We start from the raw sequence: 13,477 nt of genomic DNA, 5'->3' as shown, positions 1-13,477 counted from the left end.
GAACTTCTTACAAGTCTACCTGGGTCTTCAATAACTACCTGGACTCCATATTAACATCAATTAACATCAGCTATTATAGCTGAACTGCCTCCCACCCTACACACTGTATAAATGCAGATCATTTACTGCTTTCTGTTTCACCCAAATGAGGATGGGTTCCCTGTTGAGTCTGGTTCCTCTCAAGGTTTCTTCCTATTACCATCTCCGGGAGTTTTTCCTTGCCAGTGGCCCCCTCGGCTTGCTCACCAGGGACAAACTGACCATTTTGATTCATACAAATTCACATTTCATACAAACTTAAATAATTCTTTTGACTATGTAAAGCTGCTTTGCGGCAATGAAAATTGCTAAAAGCGCTATACAAATAAAATTGAATTGAATTGAATTGAATGTCAGCTATCATACACTCACGTTTTAATATACCTACATATATGAGGGTGTGGGTGGGCTGAAATTTACACCTAACCAATAAGATAAAAGCAAATGCATATGGTGGTTCAATAGCTGATAAGATTTTGGGTTGGGCTAAAAAAGGAAGAACAAATGAAACGTTTTAGATCGATCCTGACTTGAAAGAGCTATACATGTACCTTTAGGTGTAAAATGCAAATATCTCTTGGGTGTGAAAAAATCCAGAGAGGATTATCTGCCATGGTGTGCATCTGAAATGCTACAGATATGGACGTATATGAACATATGGGATTTGACTTTTTCAGCCAGTTTTTTATTTATTTATATATATATCCAAAAATCTGTAAAATGTACAGGAATTTATTGGTCAGTATACAATTCTTTTTATGCAGTGTGTGCTTTTAATATGCATGTAACAAGGTTAAACTGTTGACACAATTTCTCTCTCACAAACATCAGGCACCTGAACTAAAAAAAAATATATTCTCAATAGTTCTAACATGAATGATTACATCAACTACTTCTTCTAAATTTTCTTCCCACTGGTGTCAAGAATCACTCTATCAAGAATACTTGACATTACAACATCAGCTAAACATAGGTCCGGAAAAGCTTAGTTGTTAAGGCATTGGATTATGGTTTAGAAGGTTACAGGTTCAAACCCCATGACCACTAAGTTGCCACTGTTGGGCCCTTGAGCAGGGCTCTTTACCCTCAACTGTTTAATTAGATAAAAATGTAAGTTGTAGGCTTATCTGCCAAATCCTGTAAAGTTAACTCTAATCAGAGTTACATAAGATAAAGAGATAATTTATTGATCAAAAAGAAAAGTCTTTTGGGGTGAAACATAGCCTTTGGGACTAAATACATTCAGTATGAGTACATTGCAAGGACGATTCATGGGAAGATCATGGGAAAGTATTTATGATTGAAGGAGCAGGAACCACATCATAAGAAGAACTGAAGCTGAATCTGGCACTGGGATTAGACCAGTCAGCAGGGTTCCTCATACAGCTTGACAGCAAGTAAACTACACTCTTAGAAAGAAAAAAAAAAATTTCACCTAGCACCAATGAGTCTATTAGATGTTCTGGGTTGAACCTATAACAGAGTTTACATTTCACAAAACACTTCAAATAGAACCCAGTTAAAGAGCTAGAATTATTAACAATCTGAAGAAACCTTGGGGGGGGGGGGGGGGGATTCTGTAAGAAGTTTCAGACTTTTGATAATGTTTATTCTTCTCACAGCATCAGAACAATCTCACACACCCTCAGATAAACTCTTCACCATCCTGCCATCTGGCACAATATCCTGAAGCACTTCTGCCCTCTATTCCTATGAGACTATATAACAGTTTCTTCTCCTACAGTCATGTTGAAAAGTTAAAGAAAGATTATTCAAAAGTGGAAAGCATTCAAGACTTCCCAATCTTCCCAGGAGTGGACGTTCCAACACATTCACCCCAAGGCCAGATTGTGCAATGCTCAAAGAAAAAAAAAAAGAAAAAAAAAAACCCTACATGCCAGAACCTAAAAACATCACTTAGCATGTGACAGCACAATTAGAAGAAGACTGAACAAGTTTATTTTGAAAGATTTGCCAGTAGGAAACTCTTCTATTTAAAAAGAACATTAAAACACAACTAAGTTTTTGGAAGGTTTTGAAATGCACTAGTCAAAGTCCAGACATCGAGAGCTGTGCATAAGTGAATTCCCAACAACCTTAATGAACTGAAGCAAGGGTGTAAAGAAGACTGGGCCAAAAATCCTCCACAATGATGTGCGACTGATAAAGTCATAAAGGAAGCGATTACTTCAAGGTGGTGCTGCTAAAGGTGGATCTACAAGCTATCAAAAAATGAGGTTATTATTAGCAACATATGTTTTTCCTTTTGGCTTCATTTTTGTTAAATAAATAATAGCACATAAAAAAAGTTATATGCTGTTTTTCATCTGGGGCTGTATTTGCCCAATATTAAGACCCAGTATGATCCAAAAAAAAACTTCCAAAGAAGCCTTGAGGAACCACTGTGTACTGCTATAATGTTTTATATTTTGTATTCATTTGAATTATTTTCATGAACACTATGCTTTGAAACATTGTTTCAGTGTAAATGCAATATATTTAAGTACATTAAGTACATTTAAGTACATTCTTTGTTATTAAAGAATATTAAAGTAGATATCACATGTCTATGCTGTACACACTGTAACCATTGCTTGCCAACTGAGATTAATTACTCTGGGAGGAACATTGTCTCTATCTGAATGTGGTAATTATGTATACTGGTGGCTTTAAGGTACAGTAACTTCATGGTTTACTTTTGAAATGGTGGCTTGTTTTTAAAAGATTGTGATCTTTTGATGATCGTTTATTATTAAAAGTTATGGATTAAACTTTTAGGCATATTAGGAATTCCAAGGAGTAACTCTATGCCATTTCATATTCTGCTGCTCACATGCACTGCATTAAATGTTCCCTTTCTGGCATTTAGCAACCTGATGGGAGAACTGGTGTATCATGCTAACCACTGGGGCATGACTTGGTTTAGGTGTATGATCAAAGGCAAGGAGGTTGCAGAAAATTGAACCCAAGAGCAGGCTCAGCATTAATTTGGGAGCAGGCATTGTCAGATGCCTAATTTTTTGTCTGAAAAATTAGGAATAAGATTGTTTGATGTGATTCATTATGGTATATTTTGAAGCATCATACTGTACTTCCAGAGAGCTTGGTGTATAGTTACACATGTTCTTCTAATGTCATTTTGGGTTTCATTTGGTTTTATCAACCTTCTAAAATATGCTGGTAGATGGATTAGCTGTGAATTGGGGTCGTGAATGAGAATAAGCATGGTGGACTGTGCAATATGCAAGAGGAGATAAGCCTTCATCATCACCAGTGTGTGTGCCGTGATATTCTTCTTGGATGACACATTTTGACTGGAAGGATTATGACAGTGCATTAATCAAAACCTTAAGGCTTTTATAAATAAATAAAAAAGAGCTCATAATGAATATTAATTGATCTGTACATCTGAAAAATTTACACCATTTGTTCAAACCTTTTTTTTCCTTCTCTCTAAATAAAAAAAAAAATCACAGCACATTGTCCATATACAGTACGGTATAATTAATGTCTCCCTTTAGTGGAGGACATGCCACCTTTCCTGACTCTGAGTGCTGGTGTCATACTATAGTACACTGATTTGAATGCAAATGCATGACGAAACCATGACTGACAAACGAACATGGCTGAGCAACAATCAGGAAGAAATAGACAGTAAACAGACATGACACACGCACAGTTTGTGTCATTACTCCAGGGACCCTGGTTTATTCCTTAGGTTTCTGTCTCTATGGAGATTCGGATGTTCTCTCCATGCCCATGACAAGCATGAATGAGTGCGTGAACGTGTGTATGGTACTGTCCAAATGACTGGCATTACTGGCACACTCTTGTGCATTACACTAGACCAATGGTGGGAACCTGTGCTATAGACTACAGATATAAAGATACAGGGGTTGACAGGAAATTTCCCTAAATTGGAATTGGAAAAATGGAATTTACTTCATGCTTCACAATGTGTCTGTTTACTTTAAATGCCCCTGCTGTCATAAAGCTCGGAGCGTAAAGATAAATAAGCATTTTCAAAAGCCTATAATAATTGCCTTGTGCATTTTATCAGGCATGTCAAGCACTGACCTTTCAAAACGGCCTGGCCAGAGATAATAATTCTGATCGAGACGGGGTAGTCTTTGCTCAGCTTAACTATCAGCATGATGTTGCGGTATAAAGCTTTATCCCTGTCCTATTGTGGAACTCCTGTCACTGTTCTGATACTGTCACTCTGACAAGCTTAGCATATCAGGACATGCTTTAAAAGACCAAGACACTGTTTAGATTTTCATATGCTCACTTCACAAAGGGCATCTCAGACGATTTGGGTGGCTGTGTTGTGCTTATACACAGACAGCTTCAGATTATTAAAGGAAAATGTTAATCCATTCTTATATATATGTAGCTGTCCATAAATGCATACATCGTCATACATATAGTATATTTATACCTCTATATCTTGTAGTTTTTGCATGTTATTCATTCATTTAAAGAAATTAGTCTGGGTAAACTTCTCCCATATAAAGCTGTGATTTGCTTATCCTATTATATCATTACTGTAGATATTAAAAGAATATTTTTAATATTATAATATTAGAACACCTAATTAATTAAGTACATGAATAATGAGGAGATGACCAGTCTATGTAAATTGAATGAAAACAAAACAACATTTTTTTTTGACTAGGTTTGTTGCAAGCTTTTAAACCATATATGACTTTTTTTTATTGGCTCTTATAATAAAGCAAGATTGTCTAAGTGTTCCACTACTGCAGGTAGAGCTATTAAGATTTTACAACAATTTCTAAATCTGCATGAAAACTACTTTATTTCTGCTTCTTTAAAGTAATTTAACTTGGAAATAATCACTTTGGGTATAACAGATTTGGAAAGAACAATCACAGACGTGATCAAATGAGACAATCATCCAACTGAAATGTGCCTGACACAGCAGGCCAAAGCCCCCTCACAAACACAATAAGGGGATGCTTATACAGCGGTAATGACAGCATTCGGTGGTCTGAGAATTCAGGTTAGACATATATTCTCCACATGTCCACATGAGTTTTTTCCTTCATATTTCCCAAGTAATTGGAATGTGTTCTGTTTATTATAAAATGCCACCTAGCTACTATATAACCATGTGTTCACATTAGCAATCAACAAAGCGATAAGTAATTGTTCGTTTTCCATGTAAGTGCACAGCACAGAGTAGCAATTTCAGGGATAGCAGCAACGTCCCAGCATGATAAGTAATATTTGACTTGTGAATTTGTTTTTCATGTCCATGCAGCAGAGATTTAAATCCATGAAGTGACAAATACAAACCTTGGACCAATTTAATAATGTGTGCTTTGATGTTTCTTCATTTGAAGACCTGCGATTCTTTTGTGTCTATCCTGTAAATGTAATTTCATCATAAGCTGTTAACAAACTAGGCATGATTGCATGATTGCCTGATGTGCCTGATTATAAATGCCCCCCAACTCCCCAACCGTTTAGCTTTCACCTTAGTAATGTTGTTCCACACCTGAATATATTTGATATCACAATTTACATTTTGGAGATAACTGTCTGTCTGCTTTCATATATTTTTTTTTCATCTCAAAGCATGAGATTGGCATGGGTTCTGTGCATGCACAAATTTCACAGAAGATGACAGTTGATTTTTAGATGATCTTGCATTTTAAATAGCAGCCCAATTTGGCATGTTTAGCTTTAATTGTTTAATGATGGTTTGGATCTACACATGCTGCTCCTGAGCTGCCAGTGACCCAGACCTCCCTCTGTCCTCTGCACCCGCTGACTCGTCCCTGTGCTGAAATGGACTCCATGATAACTTGGACACCGTCTGTTATATTGAACTTCCAGCAGCCTAACACACACGATGTCGTTATATAATTCCAGTTATCCATTTCACCCAAATGAGGATGGGTTCCCTGTGGAGTCTGGTTCCTCTCAAGGTCACTTCCTATTGCCATCTAAGGGAGTTTTTTTCCTTGCCACCGTCGCCCTCGGCTTGCTCATCAGGGACACATCTCACAATCTCATTATTATCTAAACACATTTTTTTTTTACTCACACACACTTTAATTAAGAGCAAACTAAAAGTAACAGGAGTAACAGAACACATGAAGATGATTTTTGAAATTTTGTCAGTCTGTCTGTCTGTCTGTCTGTCTGTTTGTGCATAGCGTAAAAACTACTGAACAAAATTTAATGCGGTTTTCACAGGTGCATTGGGCCAAAAAATCAACCTTGAAAAAATTAGTTAATAAGTTGATTTCAAACTTCAACAGATGGCCAAATTCAACAGATAGTGCTGTGCATTTTTTAATACATGCTTATGAGTGTGCAATTAAAACCTGATTATTAAACACAATCTTATACCTTTATTCCACGCACTTCAAGGTAACATAAAAATTTTAGTTTATTTTAAAATTCAGCAGATGGTGTTGTACATTTCTAAAAAAATGAATCTGCAATTAAATCCAACACGAATGAAGTCATGGGCACAACTAGTATTTTAAATGTACTAGTAATAAAAACTCAATAAACATATTATTTATATTAAATTGCATATTACATGGCCACAAACGCAACTGCAGGCTGATTTATCCACTGTAAAAAAAAAAATGTTAGGCAGACGTTAATGCAAAATAATATATTTTTTAATAAGATTACATGTTCAATCATTTATACTGATCTACCTCAAACAAGTTTAACACAATATTTTGCAATTTGTTACTTTTTTAGTGTTTTTTTTTCCTCAAAGCTAAAAAAATGGAGTTATCTAATTTTGCTTCCAAACTGTTCAAATTAAGATTTAGATGTTACCAGAGACGGTTGGTCGGTGTTTGTTTCTGAAATGATTACAACAACAACAACAAAATAATAATAATAATAATAATAATAATAATAATAATCAAAAGAATAAATAATAATACGAGGGCAGTGTCAAAAGTAATGGAAAGGTGGGCATGACTTTTTTATTAACTGACGTAGGTCATTCAAATTTCACGAACAAGTAATTCTTTCTCCACATGAAATCTTTATTCACAAACCTATCTCTCTTATCCTCTTTAAAAAATTTCCTTTATCACAGTTGATAGTCTCCCTCTGTGTTGTTTAACAATGCTGGTCCTCCATTTCCCGTATTTCTTTGACCTTCTGTACACATTGCTCTTGTCAATTGCGGCTAATATCCTGTAAAGCAGTGGGAGATGATCAACGACATACTGTGGAAAGGTATGTCTTTAAGTCTTATGTACAACTTACGCAGGTTTGTACTGAAATTTGCATTTTTAAATGAGCTTTAAAAGTTTTACTTTTAAGCATCCTGCAAAACCTCTAATTAGTTCTTAGTAGGACTTTTTTGCATACAAAATCCATTTTTTTGTCTGAAATAATCTTATAATAGGCTGCTTTTTTCCCTTTTTAGCCTAATCTGCGTGTCCTTGGACTGTGGGAGGAAACAGGTGTACCTGAAGGAAACCCACCAAGAACAGGGAGAACATGCAAACTCCATGCACACAGTAGTGGGAATCAAACCTAGCCAGGAATCGAACCTGGACCCTAGAGGTGCAAGGCTAATCACTAAGACACCGTGCCGCCTCAAAAATAAAGTTGTAAAAAAAAAACATAGGATTTATCAAAAGGGTGTCTAAGACTTTTTTTTGTACTGGGAGTCAGTTACTGTATATAAAAAAAAATAATATTAAAATTCGTTTACCTCGTAAACTTCTTTTATTATTGTTGTTGTTGTTTTTATTATTACTTCAGATTTTTTTTTATTATATCACCCGCGTTCAACAAAGTGTAGCTAAAAGATGAACATACAAAGAGAAACTACCTTGACACAGGACAGACTCAGAAACAACAATATGATCTATGATTACTATTATGATGTGCACATTACATTTGCTTCACTTCCTGGAAAAGTGTGTATAGAGCAGAGAATATGGGCCATTGCCATGGCTACACAGCATAGGGTTAATGGATCAACCTGGCTTCCGTGCTCATGGTTAGAAATACAGACACACTGCTGGCACTGAGTGGCAATCAACAGAAAAAACTGCACACAGCTTATAAAACAGGCTAGAAAACATATCAACAGCTCATACTGTATGTTAACCTTCATCAGAGTTGAACAATTCAGGGAAACCACTCGTTAGTGAACACTTCATCCTGGGCTTTCGGTTATCTTTTCTTCTAGCTCTATTTTAGCTCTTATTTTAAGACTTTAATCAAAATTGAAATCAAAACTTCAACTCAAGAGTCAGTGGGCTGGTGTGTTATACAGTAAAAGAAAATTAACCACATATAATTTGATTTGTTCAAATAGAAAAACAAAATCAATAACCTATCTTAGAAGTCATTATGCGCAGATCAAGGACTGAGTTTAACAGGAGTTGACAGAATGTCATTTAATTACGCATACCCATGGTGCAACAGCTTTATTTTATGCTTAAATGTGCATGTGATGAGACAACGAGAAAACTGACTGAAAACTGTAAACTTACTACTGACATGTTTAGTGAAGTGGCTGAAATGTTTTGATGTGGCTGATGGAATTTGAAAAGAATTCGCGAAGCTTTTTTGTTGGTGCAGCAGGCAGTATTAACGCCTCGCGGCTTTAGGGTTCAAGCTTCACCTCATTTGACTTTCAGGCCGCATAGTGCCTCATCCGAGGTTTTTTTTTTTTGCCTTGGAATCAGTGTTTAAAGAATATGCTCTGGCAATAACGCAACAATGACCCAGATTCCGTGGCTACTGAAGATGAAGTAAATAAAAAATTGATGCCTGTGAATAATTTAATGCGTAAATGCCCTCGCCAGGATAAACGTAAAATTAATGTGGAAAGACAGTTGGCTTACAGAGGTATGTCTTAAAAAAGAGACACAGCTATTGACAATGATATAAGAAAAATGGCCTTTTAGTAAGTCATGATAGCAATATCAGTCTTGTCTGTGTACATGATTTTGTACATAATGCAATATTGGATGACATGGTTTGATCGGTCTATTCTTTCAGCATCTTGGCAGAAATCTTCCATATTGAGGACATAAAAGATTCAAAACATGATCTCCGGTGACTTCATTAGATACGACTTAATTAGATTGCCTTCAGATCTGCTTTAAATCCTTGGTGCATAGGTTTAACAAGGTGCTGGAAACATTCCTTAGTGATTGTGATGTAGCAAACACTCTGTTGGGTTGAGATCTGGTGATTATGGAGTCCATGTGAGTACAGTAAACCCATTGTCATGTTCAAGAAATAAGTTTGAGATGATTTCAGCTCTGTGACATTGTGCGTTATCATATGGTCATAAAGGGATGGACATTTAAGGAATGGTCTGCAACAGTACTCAAGTAAGTTGTGGCATTTAAACTCATGTGCTTAGTTGTTACTAAGAGGTCCAAAATGTGCCAAGAAAAATGCAAAGGAGATGTGTGTGTATATATATTTTGATGATAATTTGCACATGATAATGATTGTGAAAATAATAGAAAATTATCATTTTCTGTTTATAAAGACAAACTTATCATGAGCTAAGCACAGAACGCTTGCTTAGAAATACAGTCAAAGCAAACACACCAATGATGCATCCAGTGTGGAGACAATAATACAATACAAAAAAAAAGCACATGGTTCTGTAAACAAAAGCACACAACCTAAATCACAAACTTTTGACTATTGTATAAGGAGAAAAAACTTAATTACTATGTGTACACTGTTTATTTTATATAATTTTCCAATATTTCTGGAGGGTCCTGTACATTTATAGACACACAAACAGCAAAAAAAAAAGGCAAGACTTTAAAGACATTAAAATGGTTTAATCACTTTCTTCTAGTGGTGAATTTAAATCAAGACAGACTCATCAAACATGGGAAGTTCATGAAAACTGGTTCGGCAAGAGTATTTTAATGACAAGTTATAGGACAATTTGCATATAATTATACAGCTGTTTATAATTATGACCTGCGAGGTGCTGGTTTCAAGGATCAGAGAATGAAATGCCATCAGAGGGAGGCACAACAGGCATGACATTTTAAAGAGCTTTTTTTCTACCTCTCCAGAAATGAATTACTCAATAGACATTGATAATATGGACTTTAAACAGAATAAAAAATGATGGCAAATGTCAAATCAGTTGGCGACTTGCTTAAATTAACCCACATATATCTAAACGGTGCTGTACAATCCTATTGGATATCTGTTCAGATAACACTTTTCACCTTGCTGAGCTCATTCAGGAATATCCTGCCACAAATATATCTTAAATCTTTCCAGGACATATCAAAAGTAAATCAATTTGGTGTCCAACTGTTTGCCATAGAAATGTGTCATAGTGTGCAATGGCATGAGAATTATAGCTTTGTGCATAATAGCTTTTCTCTAATTGTTCTTCTTAATTAAACTGGCTCCTTGTTTGCATGTTCTCCCAGTGGTTTGTGAGTTTTCTCCAACAGTCCAAAGACGTAGTTTGTTAATGTGTGTGTGACTGTTGACCGGAATAAATACATACTAATAATAAACACAAACATACAAAATGGGAATACAACGGTCGAACCATATCCTGCATTGGTATACACTGTTGGACTACAGGTAGAGGTTGCTAGATGGATGGATGGATGGATGGATGGATTGGGATTGCTTGGTACATTATGTCTACAGGGTGTAATGGATGGCTATTTTACCGAAATCAAAGGTGTTTGAGAAAGCTTTTGGGTTTCAGGTGGATACAATATGGAGTGATAGGTCACAGACACTCTGTGACAAAAAAAAGAACCCTGAATAAATATTAGGCCTACTTGAAAACCACAACACACTAACACAGCCTTTTGATTTTTGATTTAAGAGAAATGCTTAGTAGGTGGGTTTTGAGAAGGGATCTATTCTGAATTCCCTTTTTGATCATTTTTGACAGTCTTATTAGTATACAGTATAGTGTACATAGATGAAAACACATCCCTTTTTATACCTTAAATTTTTAAAAAGAACCCAGCTCTCTGAAGAATCCATCTGCTCTTTTGTCATGACACTGCAAAATTTTTAAGGTAAAAAAAGCTAGTAAGACCCTTCTCCGGCTCAGCGCTCAGCGCTACCCAGAGATCGCTATTTAATTTTTCCAGAACAGACAAATGCTTTGAATTAGATATTGTGTGTTTAACATTTCACATTAGACTATTTTCTTAGCGAGGAACGATTCCAAGACTGTTTTACAAAAACACTAAAGCTTAAGTGAGGAGGCACGGTAGTGTAGTGGTTAGCACTGTTGCCTTGCACCTCCAGGGTCTAGGTTTAATTCCCGCCCTGGCTTGATTCCCATCTCTGTGTGCATGGAGTTTGCATGTTCTCCCTGTGCTTTATGAGTTTCCTCTGGGTACTCCAGTTTCTTCTCACAGTCCAAGGACCTGTTGGTAAGGTTAATTGATGTTTCCAAATTGACCCTGAATACAGGATTAAGCGGTATAGAAGATGAGTGAGTGAGAGTAAAGCTTAAGTGTGGATCTATTGTGACTGTCTATGATTCAGATTCTGAAGCTGTATGTGTTACTATTTTAATTTATAACTTCAGCATAGTCATTTAGAGGAATATGCAGCGCAGAATTGGTATGAAAATTTTGAAGCAGATTTCATGGGCTTCTAGTAGCAACAGATCTATTATGTGTTTAATATAAAAATGTTATTTGGTGATGATATCCTCTATTTTCACCTGTTTAGCCTTAAGACATTTAAAACTGGGATCAGGGGAAAAAATTCTGATCCATCTGTTTCTTAAGAGCTAAAGAAGGGTAGTTTAGCGACTAAACACTAACAGCTAACTTAGTCATCTTCAGCTCTTACTGTAGCAGTTTTTTTTTTTTACTGTATATGGCTAAAACTTGATGACATCATCTTGAATAAAAACCCTTAAATATACACAAATAAATTCGATGCTAGGGATGTAACGGTATCAAAACTTCACGGTACGGTAATACCTCGGTATGAATGGCACGGTACGGTATTTATTTCCTATATATAGGAAAAACAAAACTAATGAAAAGACTCGAAAAAAGTGCCAGAAGTGTTTATTAAACAGTATACATGAACACTGAACATATCAATGGCATACAAATTAGCCATATATCTGTAAACTTTAAAACAGAAACTTCAATTTTTCAATTTTAATAACAAAAAATTATTAAACCATGTAAAAAAAATCATAAGTTTTAATTTAGTATTCTTGAAAACTCTGAAAAAATAAAAAATAGCAGCCTACTTATTGCAGCTGGCCCATGTGCTGAATGAGTGTTTGAAAACACTCACCTCATTCACTCACTTATTCAGACAGAGACAGGAAATGACTCGATAAAACGATAGGTCTTTTGAGAAAAGTTTGCTCAGGCGAATGGAGCGAACATGAACTTTAGGGAGCTTTAGTTGTTTCCAATTTGACAGGAGCTGACTCCAACCTAAACCTCGGTTAATGCATAAATGGGCAAATTGGACTGGAACCTGCCTAGTTACCTCAGCTAGCTACAAGCTAGCTTAACTTTATCTAATATGGCATTACTTGGAACTCCATCATCCATACCTTGCACGTCATCTCATGTCAACTCTTACATTTCTTGTGGTAAGTTAAATTACAATGATTCCAGTTAGCTGGTAAGCTAAAGCGATGCATAGCAGACAGCTAGCAGTTTGACGCCTTAAATGCAGCTGTCACTCAAAGCAGCCAAGCCCCTAATTATGCATAAATTTATGCATATTGATGAGTTACAAATGCACCCCCCTTGTCATAAATGAAAATCTACCTATGAAAACCAAACGCATCATGTCCATGAACCTCCACAAGCCTCCACATTGTTCACCCAGTTCGAAATATTGTTCAGGATACAACCCAGAAATAAGGTTGACTGAGGTACAGTATTATTTGAGGAAGAGGCCCTTGCCATCAAGTGGGTGTTAGAAGAACTAAAGTAGTACAGTACCTAGCGGGATGACACTTTTCCCTCATCACTGACCATGCAATTCTGCAAACAGATGCCATTAATACAGGTGACGAGTAGAGGACAGAGGAGCCTCCTAAAGAAGAAGTTACAGGTCTGTGAGAGCCAGAAATCAGAAATCTATTCTAATCATCTTTTTAAGTGCGAGAACTTGCACTATTGGTGGCTGATTAAATACTTTTTTGCCCACTGTACTGTACAGTACATGCTCATTCACATACTATAGGCAATTTGTAAACAATCAGACTAATCTGCATGTCTTTGGACTAGGGAGGAAATCGGAGTACCTCGGAGGAAACCCATCAAGCCCAGGGAAAAACATGCAAATTGCATGCAGACCCCGAGGCGGGAATCGAACAAGGACCCTGGAGGTGCATTGCGACAATTCTAACCACTAAGCCACCAGGCCGGCCATACAGCTTGTATAAAAATTATTTACATTTGCCTTT

Source organism: Clarias gariepinus, chromosome 25 (genome assembly GCF_024256425.1).
Source record: "Clarias gariepinus isolate MV-2021 ecotype Netherlands chromosome 25, CGAR_prim_01v2, whole genome shotgun sequence".
Classification (NCBI taxonomy): Eukaryota; Metazoa; Chordata; class Actinopteri; order Siluriformes; family Clariidae; genus Clarias; species Clarias gariepinus.
This window is presented reverse-complemented; position numbering follows the sequence as displayed.